We start from the raw sequence: 13732 nt of genomic DNA, 5'->3' as shown, positions 1-13732 counted from the left end.
GTCTCTCTCTCTCTCTCTCTCTTTCTCTCTCTCTCTCTCTCTCTCTCTGCGTTTACAGCATTTGCTAGACGAGTCTATCAAAGGGGATTTTACACAAGTGCTTGAATTGGAAACTTCAGAACATATCTAGAAATAAAGAACACTACACAATCTGAACAAACCTGCAACATCCAATTGTTTGTTGGAGCATCTAAGACGCTCATGTTATAAGTGCAAATGCTACTACTACGACTGTTACGGACAGGAATCATAGTAGTAGTAGTAGCAGTAGTAAGAAAAATAATTAAAAATAATAACGAAATTCACGAATAAAAGAATAATCACGAGATTGGTATCATCAAGAAATGTGACTATGATATCTGCTACGTGAAGTCCGTCCATTCTAGAAACATACACCCTCCGAAATAAATAACTTTATGTAAAAAAAAGTGACTATGATATCTGCTACGTGAAGTCCGTCCATTCTAGAAACATACAGCCTCCGAAATAAATAACTTTCTGTAAAAAAAAGTTTCTTTATAAGAAAATAGAATAATAATTGTAGTTTAAAGGAATATGCGAGTGATTGTTTGAATGAATGAATGAATGAATGAATGAATGAATGAAGTGGAAAATGAATAAGGTAGGGATAATTCTGTGATTTGAGCATGAATTTGTGTCGAGGTGATTGATTGCTTGTTGATTTTGTCAGATGTGTCTCTGTGTGTGATCTCTGTGTAGTAATAAATGAATGCAAGTTGAAGGTGTTTTTGAGTTTGAAAAGTTGCAGTAGAGACTTTTGACGGTGAAAAAGCTTACAGCACCGGGTATTCCCAGGCGGTCTCCCATCCAAGTACTAACCAGGCCCGACCCTCCTTAGCTTCCGAGATCGGGCGTTCTCAGGGTGGTATGGCCGTTAGCGAGAAAGCAGTTTCAATGAGGGCTCTTTATAGTGTACGATGTAGATGACTCCGTTCCTTTTCTTTTCTTTTTTTATTTTATTTATTTTAAAGTCACTCATTCGCGTCTCAGTTTGCTGTTGGGTGGAGAGAACAACCGCTTCATCCATATCAAACTTTCTGTCTCACCACCTGCAACCCACACGCGCCTCTCCACCTCTTGGGATTACTAACACTTAATGACATCTTACTCTGCTTAATTTGACAAAATATTTAAACAGGCACGTTGCACGCTGCATCTCAGCTTCTTGCTTTATTTTCATGCCACATCAAAAAAACACTTGACATAAGACAGAAGATTGCTGCGAGAGAAAGTAAGGTGTCTTTGAACAGGCTATTACCACTTCATCCACAAATACTTCTCTTGCTTCAATTATTACTTCGTTAAAAACAATTCAGAGCAACAATTTAAATGCCGCAACAACTACAAGAGCCACATGTCTGCTCTCTTCTTCTTTGTTCAGGAGTTGGACGCATTACCGCCACCAGCTGATCTGGAGAGTGGGGCCGGCTTCCAACGCGAGCGAGTGAGAGAGCGCGTGAGTGCGTGCGCGCTCTCTCTCTCTCTCTCTCTCTCTCTCTCTGCGTTTACAGCATTTGCTAGACGAGTCTATCAAAGGGGATTTTACACAAGTGCTTGAATTGGAAACTTCAGAACATATCTAGAAATAAAGAACACTGTACACAATCTGAACAAACCTGCAACATCCAATTGTTTGTTGGAGCATCTAAGACGCTCATGTTATAAGTGCAAATGCTACTACTACGACTGTTACGGACAGGAATCATAGTAGAAGAAGTAGCAGTAGTAAGAAAAATAATTAAAAATAATAACGAAATACACGAATAAAAGAATAATCACGAGATTGGTATCATCAAGAAATGTGACTATGATATCTGCTACGTGAAGTCCGTCCATTCTAGAAACATACACCCTCCGAAATGAATAACTTTATGTAAAAAAAAGTTTCTTCATAAGAAAATAGAATAATAATTGTATTTTAATGGAATATGCGAGTGATTGTTTGAATGAATGAATGAATGAATGAATGAATGAAGTGGAAAATAAATAAGGTAGGGATAATTCTGTGATTTGAGCATGAATTTGTGTCGAGGTGATTGATTGCTTGTTGATTTTGTCACATGTGTCTCTGTGTGTGATCTCTGTGTAGTAATAAATGAATGCAAGTTGAAGGTGTTTTTGAGTTTGAAAAGTTGCAGTAGAGACTTTTGACGGTGAAAAAGCTTACAGCACCTGGTATTCCCAGGCGGTCTCCCATCCAAGTACTAACCAGGCCCGACCCTGCTTAGCTTCCGAGATCGGACGAGATCGGGCGTTCTCAGGGTGGTATGGCCGTAAGCGAGAGAGCACTTTCAATAAGGGCTCTTTATAGTGTACGATGTAGATGACTCCGTTTCTTTTCTTTTTTTATTTGATTTATTTTAAAGTCACTCATTCGCGTCTCAGTTTGCTGTTGGGTGGAGAGAACAACCGCTTCATCCATATCAAACTTTCTGTCTCACCACCTGCAACCCACACGCGCCTCTCCACCTCTTGGGATTACTAACACTTAATGACATCTTACTCTGCTTAATTTGACAAAATATTTAAACAGGCACGTTGCACGCTGCATCTTAGCTTCTTGCTTTATTTTCATGCCACATCAATAAAACACTTGACATACAGCAGATTGCTGCGAGAGAAAGTAAGGTGTCTTTGAACAGGCTATTACCACTTCATCCACATATACTTTTCTTGCTTCAATTATTACTTCGTTAAAAACAATTCAGAGCAACAATTTAAATGCCGCAACAACTACAAGAGCCACATGTCTGCTCTCTTCTTCTTTGTTCAGGAGTTGGACGCATTACCGCCACCAGCTGAACTGGAGAGAGGGGCCGGCTTCCAACGCGAGCCAGTGAGAGAGCGCGTGAGTGCGTGCGCTCTCTCTCTCTCTCTCTCTCTCTCTCTGCGTTTACGGCATTTGCTAGACGAGTCTATCAAAGGGGATTTTACACAAGTGCTTGAATTGGAAACTTCAGAACATATCTAGAAATAAAGAACACTGTACACAATCTGAACAAACCTGCAACATCCAATTGTTTGTTGGAGCATCTAAGACGCTCATGTGATAAGTGCAAATGCTACTACTACGACTGTTACGGACAGGAATCATAGTAGTAGTAGTAGCAGTAGTAAGAAAAATAATTAAAAATAATAACGAAATACACGAATAAAAGAATAATCACGAGATTGGTATCATCAAGAAATGTGACTATGATATCTGCTACGTGAAGTCCGTCCATTCTAGAAACATACAGCCTCCGAAATAAATAACTTTATGTAAAAAAAAGTTTCTAAATTAGAAAATAGAATAATAATTGTAGTTTAAAGGAATATGCGAGTGACTGTTTGAATGAATGAATGAATGAATGAATGAATGAATGAATGAATGAATGAATGAAGTGGAAAATAAATAAGGTAGGGATAATTCAGTGATTTGAGCATGAATTTGTGTCGAGGTGATTGATTGCTTGTTGATTTTGTCACATGTGTCTCTGTGTGTGATCTCTGTGTAGTAATAAATGAATGCAAGTTGAAGGTGTTTTTGAGTTTGAAAAGTTGCAGTAGAGACTTTTGACGGTGAAAAAGCTTACAGCACCTGGTATTCCCAGGCGGTCTCCCATCCAAGTACTAACCAGGCCCGACCCTGCTTAGCTTCCGAGATCGGACGAGATCGGGCGTTCTCAGGGTGGTATGGCCGTAAGCGAGAAAGCAGTTTCAATAAGGTCTCTTTATAGTGTACGATGTAGATGACTCCGTTTCTTTTCTTTTCTTTTTTTCTTTTATTTATTTTAAAGTCACTCATTCGCGTCTCAGTTTGCTGTTGGGTGGAGAGAACAACCGCTTCATCCATATCAAACTTTCTGTCTCACCACCTGCAACCCACACGCGCCTCTCCACCTCTTGGGATTACTAACACTTAATGACATCTTACTCTGCTTAATTTGACAAAATATTTAAACAGGCACGTTGCACGCTGCATCTCAGCTTCTTGCTTTATTTTCATGCCACATCAATAAAACACTTGACATAAGACAGAAGATTGCTGCGAGAGAAAGTAAGGTGTTTTTGAACAGGCTATTACCACTTCATCCACAAATACTTTTCTTGCTTCAATTATTACTTCGTTAAAAACAATTCAGAGCAACAATTTAAATGCCGCAACAACTACAAGAGCCACATGTCTGCTCTCTTCTTCTTTGTTCAGGAGTTGGACGCATTACCGCCACCAGCTGAACTGGAGAGAGGGGCCGGCTTCCAACGCGAGCGAGTGAGAGAGCGCGTGAGTGCGTGCGCTCTCTCTCTCTCTCTCTCTCTCTCTCTCTCTCTCTCTCTCTGCGTTTACAGCATTTGCTAGACGAGTCTATCAAAGGGGATTTTACACAAGTGCTTGAATTGGAAACTTCAGAACATATCTAGAAATAAAGAACACTGTACACAATCTGAACAAACCTGCAACATCCAATTGTTTGTTGGAGCATCTAAGACGCTCATGTTATAAGTGCAAATGCTACTACTACGACTGTTACGGACAGGAATCATAGTAGTAGTAGTAGCAGTAGTAAGAAAAATAATTAAAAATAATAACGAAATACACGAATAAAAGAATAATCACGAGATTGGTATCATCAAGGAATGTGACTATGATATCTGCTACGTGAAGTCCGTCCATTCTAGAAACATACACCCTCCGAAATAAATAACTTTATGTAAAAAAAAGTTTCTTAATAAGAAAATAGAATAATAATTGTAGTTTAAAGGAATATGCGAGTGATTGTTTGAATGAATGAATGAATGAATGAATGAATGAATGAATGAATGAATGAAGTGCAAAATAAATAAGGTAGGGATAATTCTGTGATTTGAGCATGAATTTGTGTCGAGGTGATTGATTGCTTGTTGATTTTGTCACATGTGTCTCTGTGTGTGATCTCTGTGTAGTAATAAATGAATGCAAGTTGAAGGTGTTTTTGAGTTTGAAAAGTTGCAGTAGAGACTTTTGACGGTGAAAAAGCTTACAGCACCTGGTATTCCCAGGCGGTCTCCCATCCAAGTACTAACCAGGCCCGACCCTGCTTAGCTTCCGAGATCGGACGAGATCGGGCGTTCTCAGGGTGGTATGGCCGTAAGCGAGAGAGCACTTTCAATAAGGGCTCTTTATAGTGTACGATGTAGATGACTCCGTTTCTTTTCTTTTTTTATTTGATTTATTTTAAAGTCACTCATTCGCGTCTCAGTTTGCTGTTGGGTGGAGAGAACAACCGCTTCATCCATATCAAACTTTCTGTCTCACCACCTGCAACCCACACGCGCCTCTCCACCTCTTGGGATTACTAACACTTAATGACATCTTACTCTGCTTAATTTGACAAAATATTTAAACAGGCACGTTGCACGCTGCATCTTAGCTTCTTGCTTTATTTTCATGCCACATCAATAAAACACTTGACATAAGACAGAAGATTGCTGCGAGAGAAAGTAAGGTGTCTTTGAACAGGCTATTACCACTTCATCCACAAATACTTTTCTTGCTTCAATTATTACTTCGTTAAAAACAATTCAGAGCAACAATTTAAATGCCGCAACAACTACAAGAGCCACATGTCTGCTCTCTTCTTCTTTGTTCAGGAGTTGGACGCATTACCGCCACCAGCTGAACTGGAGAGAGGGGCCGGCTTCCAACGCGAGCGAGTGAGAGAGCGCGTGAGTGCGTGCGCTCTCTCTCTCTCTCTCTCTCTCTCTCTCTGCGTTTACAGCATTTGCTAGACGAGTCTATCAAAGGGGATTTTACACAAGTGCTTGAATTGGAAACTTCAGAACATATCTAGAAATAAAGAACACTGTACACAATCTGAACAAACCTGCAACATCCAATTGTTTGTTGGAGCATCTAAGACGCTCATGTTATAAGTGCAAATGCTACTACTACGACTGTTACGGACAGGAATCATAGTAGTAGTAGTAGCAGTAGTAAGAAAAATAATTAAAAATAATAACGAAATACACGAATAAAAGAATAATCACGAGATTGGTATCATCAAGAAATGTGACTATGATATCTGCTACGTGAAGTCCGTCCATTCTAGAAACATACACCCTCCGAAATAAATAACTTTATGTAAAAAAAAGTTTCTTAATAAGAAAATAGAATAATAATTGTAGTTTAAAGGAATATGCGAGTGATTGTTTGAATGAATGAATGAATGAATGAATGAATGAATGAATGAATGAATGAATGAAGTGCAAAATAAATAAGGTAGGGATAATTCTGTGATTTGAGCATGAATTTGTGTCGAGGTGATTGATTGCTTGTTGATTTTGTCACATGTGTCTCTGTGTGTGATCTCTGTGTAGTAATAAATGAATGCAAGTTGAAGGTGTTTTTGAGTTTGAAAAGTTGCAGTAGAGACTTTTGACGGTGAAAAAGCTTACAGCACCTGGTATTCCCAGGCGGTCTCCCATCCAAGTACTAACCAGGCCCGACCCTGCTTAGCTTCCGAGATCGGACGAGATCGGGCGTTCTCAGGGTGGTATGGCCGTAAGCGAGAAAGCAGTTTCAATAAGGGCTCTTTATAGTGTACGATGTAGATGACTCCGTTTCTTTTCTTTTTTTATTTGATTTATTTTAAAGTCACTCATTCGCGTCTCAGTTTGCTGTTGGGTGGAGAGAACAACCGCTTCATCCATATCAAACTTTCTGTCTCACCACCTGCAACCCACACGCGCCTCTCCACCTCTTGGGATTACTAACACTTAATGACATCTTACTCTGCTTAATTTGACAAAATATTTAAACAGGCACGTTGCACGCTGCATCTCAGCTTCTTGCTTTATTTTCATGCCACATCAATAAAACACTTGACATAAGACAGAAGATTGCTGCGAGAGAAAGTAAGGTGTTTTTGAACAGGCTATTACCACTTCATCCACAAATACTTTTCTTGCTTCAATTATTACTTCGTTAAAAACAATTCAGAGCAACAATTTAAATGCCGCAACAACTACAAGAGCCACATGTCTGCTCTCTTCTTCTTTGTTCAGGAGTTGGACGCATTACCGCCACCAGCTGAACTGGAGAGAGGGGCCGGCTTCCAACGCGAGCGAGTGAGAGAGCGCGTGAGTGCGTGCGCTCTCTCTCTCTCTCTCTCTCTCTCTCTCTCTCTGCGTTTACAGCATTTGCTAGACGAGTCTATCAAAGGGGATTTTACACAAGTGCTTGAATTGGAAACTTCAGAACATATCTAGAAATAAAGAACACTGTACACAATCTGAACAAACCTGCAACATCCAATTGTTTGTTGGAGCATCTAAGACGCTCATGTTATAAGTGCAAATGCTACTACTACGACTGTTACGGACAGGAATCATAGTAGTAGTAGTAGCAGTAGTAAGAAAAATAATTAAAAATAATAACGAAATACACGAATAAAAGAATAATCACGAGATTGGTATCATCAAGGAATGTGACTATGATATCTGCTACGTGAAGTCCGTCCATTCTAGAAACATACACCCTCCGAAATAAATAACTTTATGTAAAAAAAAGTTTCTTAATAAGAAAATAGAATAATAATTGTAGTTTAAAGGAATATGCGAGTGATTGTTTGAATGAATAAATGAATGAATGAATGAATGAATGAATGAATGAATGAATGAATGAAGTGCAAAATAAATAAGGTAGGGATAATTCTGTGATTTGAGCATGAATTTGTGTCGAGGTGATTGATTGCTTGTTGATTTTGTCACATGTGTCTCTGTGTGTGATCTCTGTGTAGTAATAAATGAATGCAAGTTGAAGGTGTTTTTGAGTTTGAAAAGTTGCAGTAGAGACTTTTGACGGTGAAAAAGCTTACAGCACCTGGTATTCCCAGGCGGTCTCCCATCCAAGTACTAACCAGGCCCGACCCTGCTTAGCTTCCGAGATCGGACGAGATCGGGCGTTCTCAGGGTGGTATGGCCGTAAGCGAGAGAGCACTTTCAATAAGGGCTCTTTATAGTGTACGATGTAGATGACTCCGTTTCTTTTCTTTTTTTATTTGATTTATTTTAAAGTCACTCATTCGCGTCTCAGTTTGCTGTTGGGTGGAGAGAACAACCGCTTCATCCATATCAAACTTTCTGTCTCACCACCTGCAACCCACACGCGCCTCTCCACCTCTTGGGATTACTAACACTTAATGACATCTTACTCTGCTTAATTTGACAAAATATTTAAACAGGCACGTTGCACGCTGCATCTTAGCTTCTTGCTTTATTTTCATGCCACATCAATAAAACACTTGACATACAGCAGATTGCTGCGAGAGAAAGTAAGGTGTCTTTGAACAGGCTATTACCACTTCATCCACATATACTTTTCTTGCTTCAATTATTACTTCGTTAAAAACAATTCAGAGCAACAATTTAAATGCCGCAACAACTACAAGAGCCACATGTCTGCTCTCTTCTTCTTTGTTCAGGAGTTGGACGCATTACCGCCACCAGCTGAACTGGAGAGAGGGGCCGGCTTCCAACGCGAGCCAGTGAGAGAGCGCGTGAGTGCGTGCGCTCTCTCTCTCTCTCTCTCTCTCTCTCTCTGCGTTTACGGCATTTGCTAGACGAGTCTATCAAAGGGGATTTTACACAAGTGCTTGAATTGGAAACTTCAGAACATATCTAGAAATAAAGAACACTGTACACAATCTGAACAAACCTGCAACATCCAATTGTTTGTTGGAGCATCTAAGACGCTCATGTGATAAGTGCAAATGCTACTACTACGACTGTTACGGACAGGAATCATAGTAGTAGTAGTAGCAGTAGTAAGAAAAATAATTAAAAATAATAACGAAATACACGAATAAAAGAATAATCACGAGATTGGTATCATCAAGAAATGTGACTATGATATCTGCTACGTGAAGTCCGTCCATTCTAGAAACATACAGCCTCCGAAATAAATAACTTTATGTAAAAAAAAGTTTCTAAATTAGAAAATAGAATAATAATTGTAGTTTAAAGGAATATGCGAGTGATTGTTTGAATGAATGAATGAATGAATGAATGAATGAATGAATGAATGAATGAATGAAGTGGAAAATAAATAAGGTAGGGATAATTCTGTGATTTGAGCATGAATTTGTGTCGAGGTGATTGATTGCTTGTTGATTTTGTCACATGTGTCTCTGTGTGTGATCTCTGTGTAGTAATAAATGAATGCAAGTTGAAGGTGTTTTTGAGTTTGAAAAGTTGCAGTAGAGACTTTTGACGGTGAAAAAGCTTACAGCACCTGGTATTCCCAGGCGGTCTCCCATCCAAGTACTAACCAGGCCCGACCCTGCTTAGCTTCCGAGATCGGACGAGATCGGGCGTTCTCAGGGTGGTATGGCCGTAAGCGAGAAAGCAGTTTCAATAAGGTCTCTTTATAGTGTACGATGTAGATGACTCCGTTTCTTTTCTTTTCTTTTTTTCTTTTATTTATTTTAAAGTCACTCATTCGCGTCTCAGTTTGCTGTTGGGTGGAGAGAACAACCGCTTCATCCATATCAAACTTTCTGTCTCACCACCTGCAACCCACACGCGCCTCTCCACCTCTTGGGATTACTAACACTTAATGACATCTTACTCTGCTTAATTTGACAAAATATTTAAACAGGCACGTTGCACGCTGCATCTCAGCTTCTTGCTTTATTTTCATGCCACATCAATAAAACACTTGACATAAGACAGAAGATTGCTGCGAGAGAAAGTAAGGTGTTTTTGAACAGGCTATTACCACTTCATCCACAAATACTTTTCTTGCTTCAATTATTACTTCGTTAAAAACAATTCAGAGCAACAATTTAAATGCCGCAACAACTACAAGAGCCACATGTCTGCTCTCTTCTTCTTTGTTCAGGAGTTGGACGCATTACCGCCACCAGCTGAACTGGAGAGAGGGGCCGGCTTCCAACGCGAGCGAGTGAGAGAGCGCGTGAGTGCGTGCGCTCTCTCTCTCTCTCTCTCTCTCTCTCTCTCTCTCTCTGCGTTTACAGCATTTGCTAGACGAGTCTATCAAAGGGGATTTTACACAAGTGCTTGAATTGGAAACTTCAGAACATATCTAGAAATAAAGAACACTGTACACAATCTGAACAAACCTGCAACATCCAATTGTTTGTTGGAGCATCTAAGACGCTCATGTTATAAGTGCAAATGCTACTACTACGACTGTTACGGACAGGAATCATAGTAGTAGTAGTAGCAGTAGTAAGAAAAATAATTAAAAATAATAACGAAATACACGAATAAAAGAATAATCACGAGATTGGTATCATCAAGAAATGTGACTATGATATCTGCTACGTGAAGTCCGTCCATTCTAGAAACATACACCCTCCGAAATAAATAACTTTATGTAAAAAAAAGTTTCTTAATAAGAAAATAGAATAATAATTGTAGTTTAAAGGAATATGCGAGTGATTGTTTGAATGAATAAATGAATGAATGAATGAATGAATGAATGAATGAATGAATGAAGTGGAAAATAAATAAGGTAGGGATAATTCTGTGATTTGAGCATGAATTTGTGTCGAGGTGATTGATTGCTTGTTGATTTTGTCACATGTGTCTCTGTGTGTGATCTCTGTGTAGTAATAAATGAATGCAAGTTGAAGGTGTTTTTGAGTTTGAAAAGTTGCAGTAGAGACTTTTGACGGTGAAAAAGCTTACAGCACCTGGTATTCCCAGGCGGTCTCCCATCCAAGTACTAACCAGGCCCGACCCTGCTTAGCTTCCGAGATCGGACGAGATCGGGCGTTCTCAGGGTGGTATGGCCGTAAGCGAGAGAGCACTTTCAATAAGGGCTCTTTATAGTGTACGATGTAGATGACTCCGTTTCTTTTCTTTTTTTATTTGATTTATTTTAAAGTCACTCATTCGCGTCTCAGTTTGCTGTTGGGTGGAGAGAACAACCGCTTCATCCATATCAAACTTTCTGTCTCACCACCTGCAACCCACACGCGCCTCTCCACCTCTTGGGATTACTAACACTTAATGACATCTTACTCTGCTTAATTTGACAAAATATTTAAACAGGCACGTTGCACGCTGCATCTTAGCTTCTTGCTTTATTTTCATGCCACATCAATAAAACACTTGACATACAGCAGATTGCTGCGAGAGAAAGTAAGGTGTCTTTGAACAGGCTATTACCACTTCATCCACATATACTTTTCTTGCTTCAATTATTACTTCGTTAAAAACAATTCAGAGCAACAATTTAAATGCCGCAACAACTACAAGAGCCACATGTCTGCTCTCTTCTTCTTTGTTCAGGAGTTGGACGCATTACCGCCACCAGCTGAACTGGAGAGAGGGGCCGGCTTCCAACGCGAGCCAGTGAGAGAGCGCGTGAGTGCGTGCGCTCTCTCTCTCTCTCTCTCTCTCTCTCTGCGTTTACGGCATTTGCTAGACGAGTCTATCAAAGGGGATTTTACACAAGTGCTTGAATTGGAAACTTCAGAACATATCTAGAAATAAAGAACACTGTACACAATCTGAACAAACCTGCAACATCCAATTGTTTGTTGGAGCATCTAAGACGCTCATGTGATAAGTGCAAATGCTACTACTACGACTGTTACGGACAGGAATCATAGTAGTAGTAGTAGCAGTAGTAAGAAAAATAATTAAAAATAATAACGAAATACACGAATAAAAGAATAATCACGAGATTGGTATCATCAAGAAATGTGACTATGATATCTGCTACGTGAAGTCCGTCCATTCTAGAAACATACAGCCTCCGAAATAAATAACTTTATGTAAAAAAAAGTTTCTAAATTAGAAAATAGAATAATAATTGTAGTTTAAAGGAATATGCGAGTGACTGTTTGAATGAATGAATGAATGAATGAATGAATGAATGAATGAATGAATGAATGAAGTGGAAAATAAATAAGGTAGGGATAATTCTGTGATTTGAGCATGAATTTGTGTCGAGGTGATTGATTGCTTGTTGATTTTGTCACATGTGTCTCTGTGTGTGATCTCTGTGTAGTAATAAATGAATGCAAGTTGAAGGTGTTTTTGAGTTTGAAAAGTTGCAGTAGAGACTTTTGACGGTGAAAAAGCTTACAGCACCTGGTATTCCCAGGCGGTCTCCCATCCAAGTACTAACCAGGCCCGACCCTGCTTAGCTTCCGAGATCGGACGAGATCGGGCGTTCTCAGGGTGGTATGGCCGTAAGCGAGAGAGCACTTTCAATAAGGGCTCTTTATAGTGTACGATGTAGATGACTCCGTTTCTTTTCTTTTTTTATTTGATTTATTTTAAAGTCACTCATTCGCGTCTCAGTTTGCTGTTGGGTGGAGAGAACAACCGCTTCATCCATATCAAACTTTCTGTCTCACCACCTGCAACCCACACGCGCCTCTCCACCTCTTGGGATTACTAACACTTAATGACATCTTACTCTGCTTAATTTGACAAAATATTTAAACAGGCACGTTGCACGCTGCATCTTAGCTTCTTGCTTTATTTTCATGCCACATCAATAAAACACTTGACATACAGCAGATTGCTGCGAGAGAAAGTAAGGTGTCTTTGAACAGGCTATTACCACTTCATCCACATATACTTTTCTTGCTTCAATTATTACTTCGTTAAAAACAATTCAGAGCAACAATTTAAATGCCGCAACAACTACAAGAGCCACATGTCTGCTCTCTTCTTCTTTGTTCAGGAGTTGGACGCATTACCGCCACCAGCTGAACTGGAGAGAGGGGCCGGCTTCCAACGCGAGCGAGTGAGAGAGCGCGTGAGTGCGTGCGCTCTCTCTGTCTCTCTCTCTCTCTCTCTCTCTCTCTCTCTCTCTCTCTCTCTCTCTCTCTCTCTCTCTGCGTTTACAGCATTTGCTAGACGAGTCTATCAAAGGGGATTTTACACAAGTGCTTGAATTGGAAACTTCAGAACATATCTAGAAATAAAGAACACTGTACACAATCTGAACAAACCTGCAACATCCAATTGTTTGTTGGAGCATCTAAGACGCTCATGTGATAAGTGCAAATGCTACTACTACGACTGTTACGGACAGGAATCATAGTAGTAGTAGTAGCAGTAGTAAGAAAAATAATTAAAAATAATAACGAAATACACGAATAAAAGAATAATCACGAGATTGGTATCATCAAGAAATGTGACTATGATATCTGCTACGTGAAGTCCGTCCATTCTAGAAACATACAGCCTCCGAAATAAATAACTTTATGTAAAAAAAAGTTTCTAAATTAGAAAATAGAATAATAATTGTAGTTTAAAGGAATATGCGAGTGACTGTTTGAATGAATGAATGAATGAATGAATGAATGAATGAATGAATGAATGTAAGAATGAAGTGGAAAATAAATAAGGTAGGGATAATTCAGTGATTTGAGCATGAATTTGTGTCGAGGTGATTGATTGCTTGTTGATTTTGTCACATGTGTCTCTGTGTGTGATCTCTGTGTAGTAATAAATGAATGCAAGTTGAAGGTGTTTTTGAGTTTGAAAAGTTGCAGTAGAGACTTTTGACGGTGAAAAAGCTTACAGCACCTGGTATTCCCAGGCGGTCTCCCATCCAAGTACTAACCAGGCCCGACCCTGCTTAGCTTCCGAGATCGGACGAGATCGGGCGTTCTCAGGGTGGTATGGCCGTAAGCGAGAAAGCAGTTTCAATAAGGTCTCTTTATAGTGTACGATGTAGATGACTCCGTTTCTTTTCTTTTCT

At 39.5% G+C, this 13732-nt stretch overlaps 1 protein-coding gene, 9 non-coding genes and 1 pseudogene across 10 annotated transcripts in view; all 11 read right to left on the bottom strand.

The window, feature by feature from the left end:
• The window catches only part of LOC131357969 (condensin complex subunit 1-like), a 130916-nt gene that overhangs the window by 66182 nt on the left and 51002 nt on the right, over nt 1–13732 (bottom strand). The window lies entirely within an intron of this gene.
• LOC131358472 (5S ribosomal RNA) lies at nt 792–900 on the bottom strand (annotated as a pseudogene).
• On the bottom strand, nt 2182–2300 carry LOC131358459 (5S ribosomal RNA). Its single transcript, XR_009205454.1, has one exon. It is a non-coding gene; the product is annotated as a 5S ribosomal RNA (ribosomal RNA).
• Nucleotides 3590–3708, bottom strand: LOC131358447 (5S ribosomal RNA). The gene has a single exon (XR_009205447.1). It is a non-coding gene; the product is annotated as a 5S ribosomal RNA (ribosomal RNA).
• LOC131358435 (5S ribosomal RNA) lies at nt 5016–5134 on the bottom strand. Its single transcript, XR_009205436.1, has one exon. It is a non-coding gene; the product is annotated as a 5S ribosomal RNA (ribosomal RNA).
• LOC131358424 (5S ribosomal RNA) lies at nt 6429–6547 on the bottom strand. The gene has a single exon (XR_009205425.1). It is a non-coding gene; the product is annotated as a 5S ribosomal RNA (ribosomal RNA).
• Nucleotides 7850–7968, bottom strand: LOC131358413 (5S ribosomal RNA). Its single transcript, XR_009205414.1, has one exon. It is a non-coding gene; the product is annotated as a 5S ribosomal RNA (ribosomal RNA).
• On the bottom strand, nt 9260–9378 carry LOC131358402 (5S ribosomal RNA). The gene has a single exon (XR_009205403.1). It is a non-coding gene; the product is annotated as a 5S ribosomal RNA (ribosomal RNA).
• LOC131358391 (5S ribosomal RNA) lies at nt 10686–10804 on the bottom strand. The gene has a single exon (XR_009205391.1). It is a non-coding gene; the product is annotated as a 5S ribosomal RNA (ribosomal RNA).
• LOC131358379 (5S ribosomal RNA) lies at nt 12094–12212 on the bottom strand. The gene has a single exon (XR_009205379.1). It is a non-coding gene; the product is annotated as a 5S ribosomal RNA (ribosomal RNA).
• Nucleotides 13546–13664, bottom strand: LOC131358774 (5S ribosomal RNA). Its single transcript, XR_009205693.1, has one exon. It is a non-coding gene; the product is annotated as a 5S ribosomal RNA (ribosomal RNA).

The sequence above is a fragment of the Hemibagrus wyckioides genome, linkage group LG08 (assembly GCF_019097595.1).
Source record: "Hemibagrus wyckioides isolate EC202008001 linkage group LG08, SWU_Hwy_1.0, whole genome shotgun sequence".
Taxonomy (NCBI): domain Eukaryota; kingdom Metazoa; phylum Chordata; class Actinopteri; order Siluriformes; family Bagridae; genus Hemibagrus; species Hemibagrus wyckioides.
This window is presented reverse-complemented; position numbering and strand designations above follow the sequence as displayed.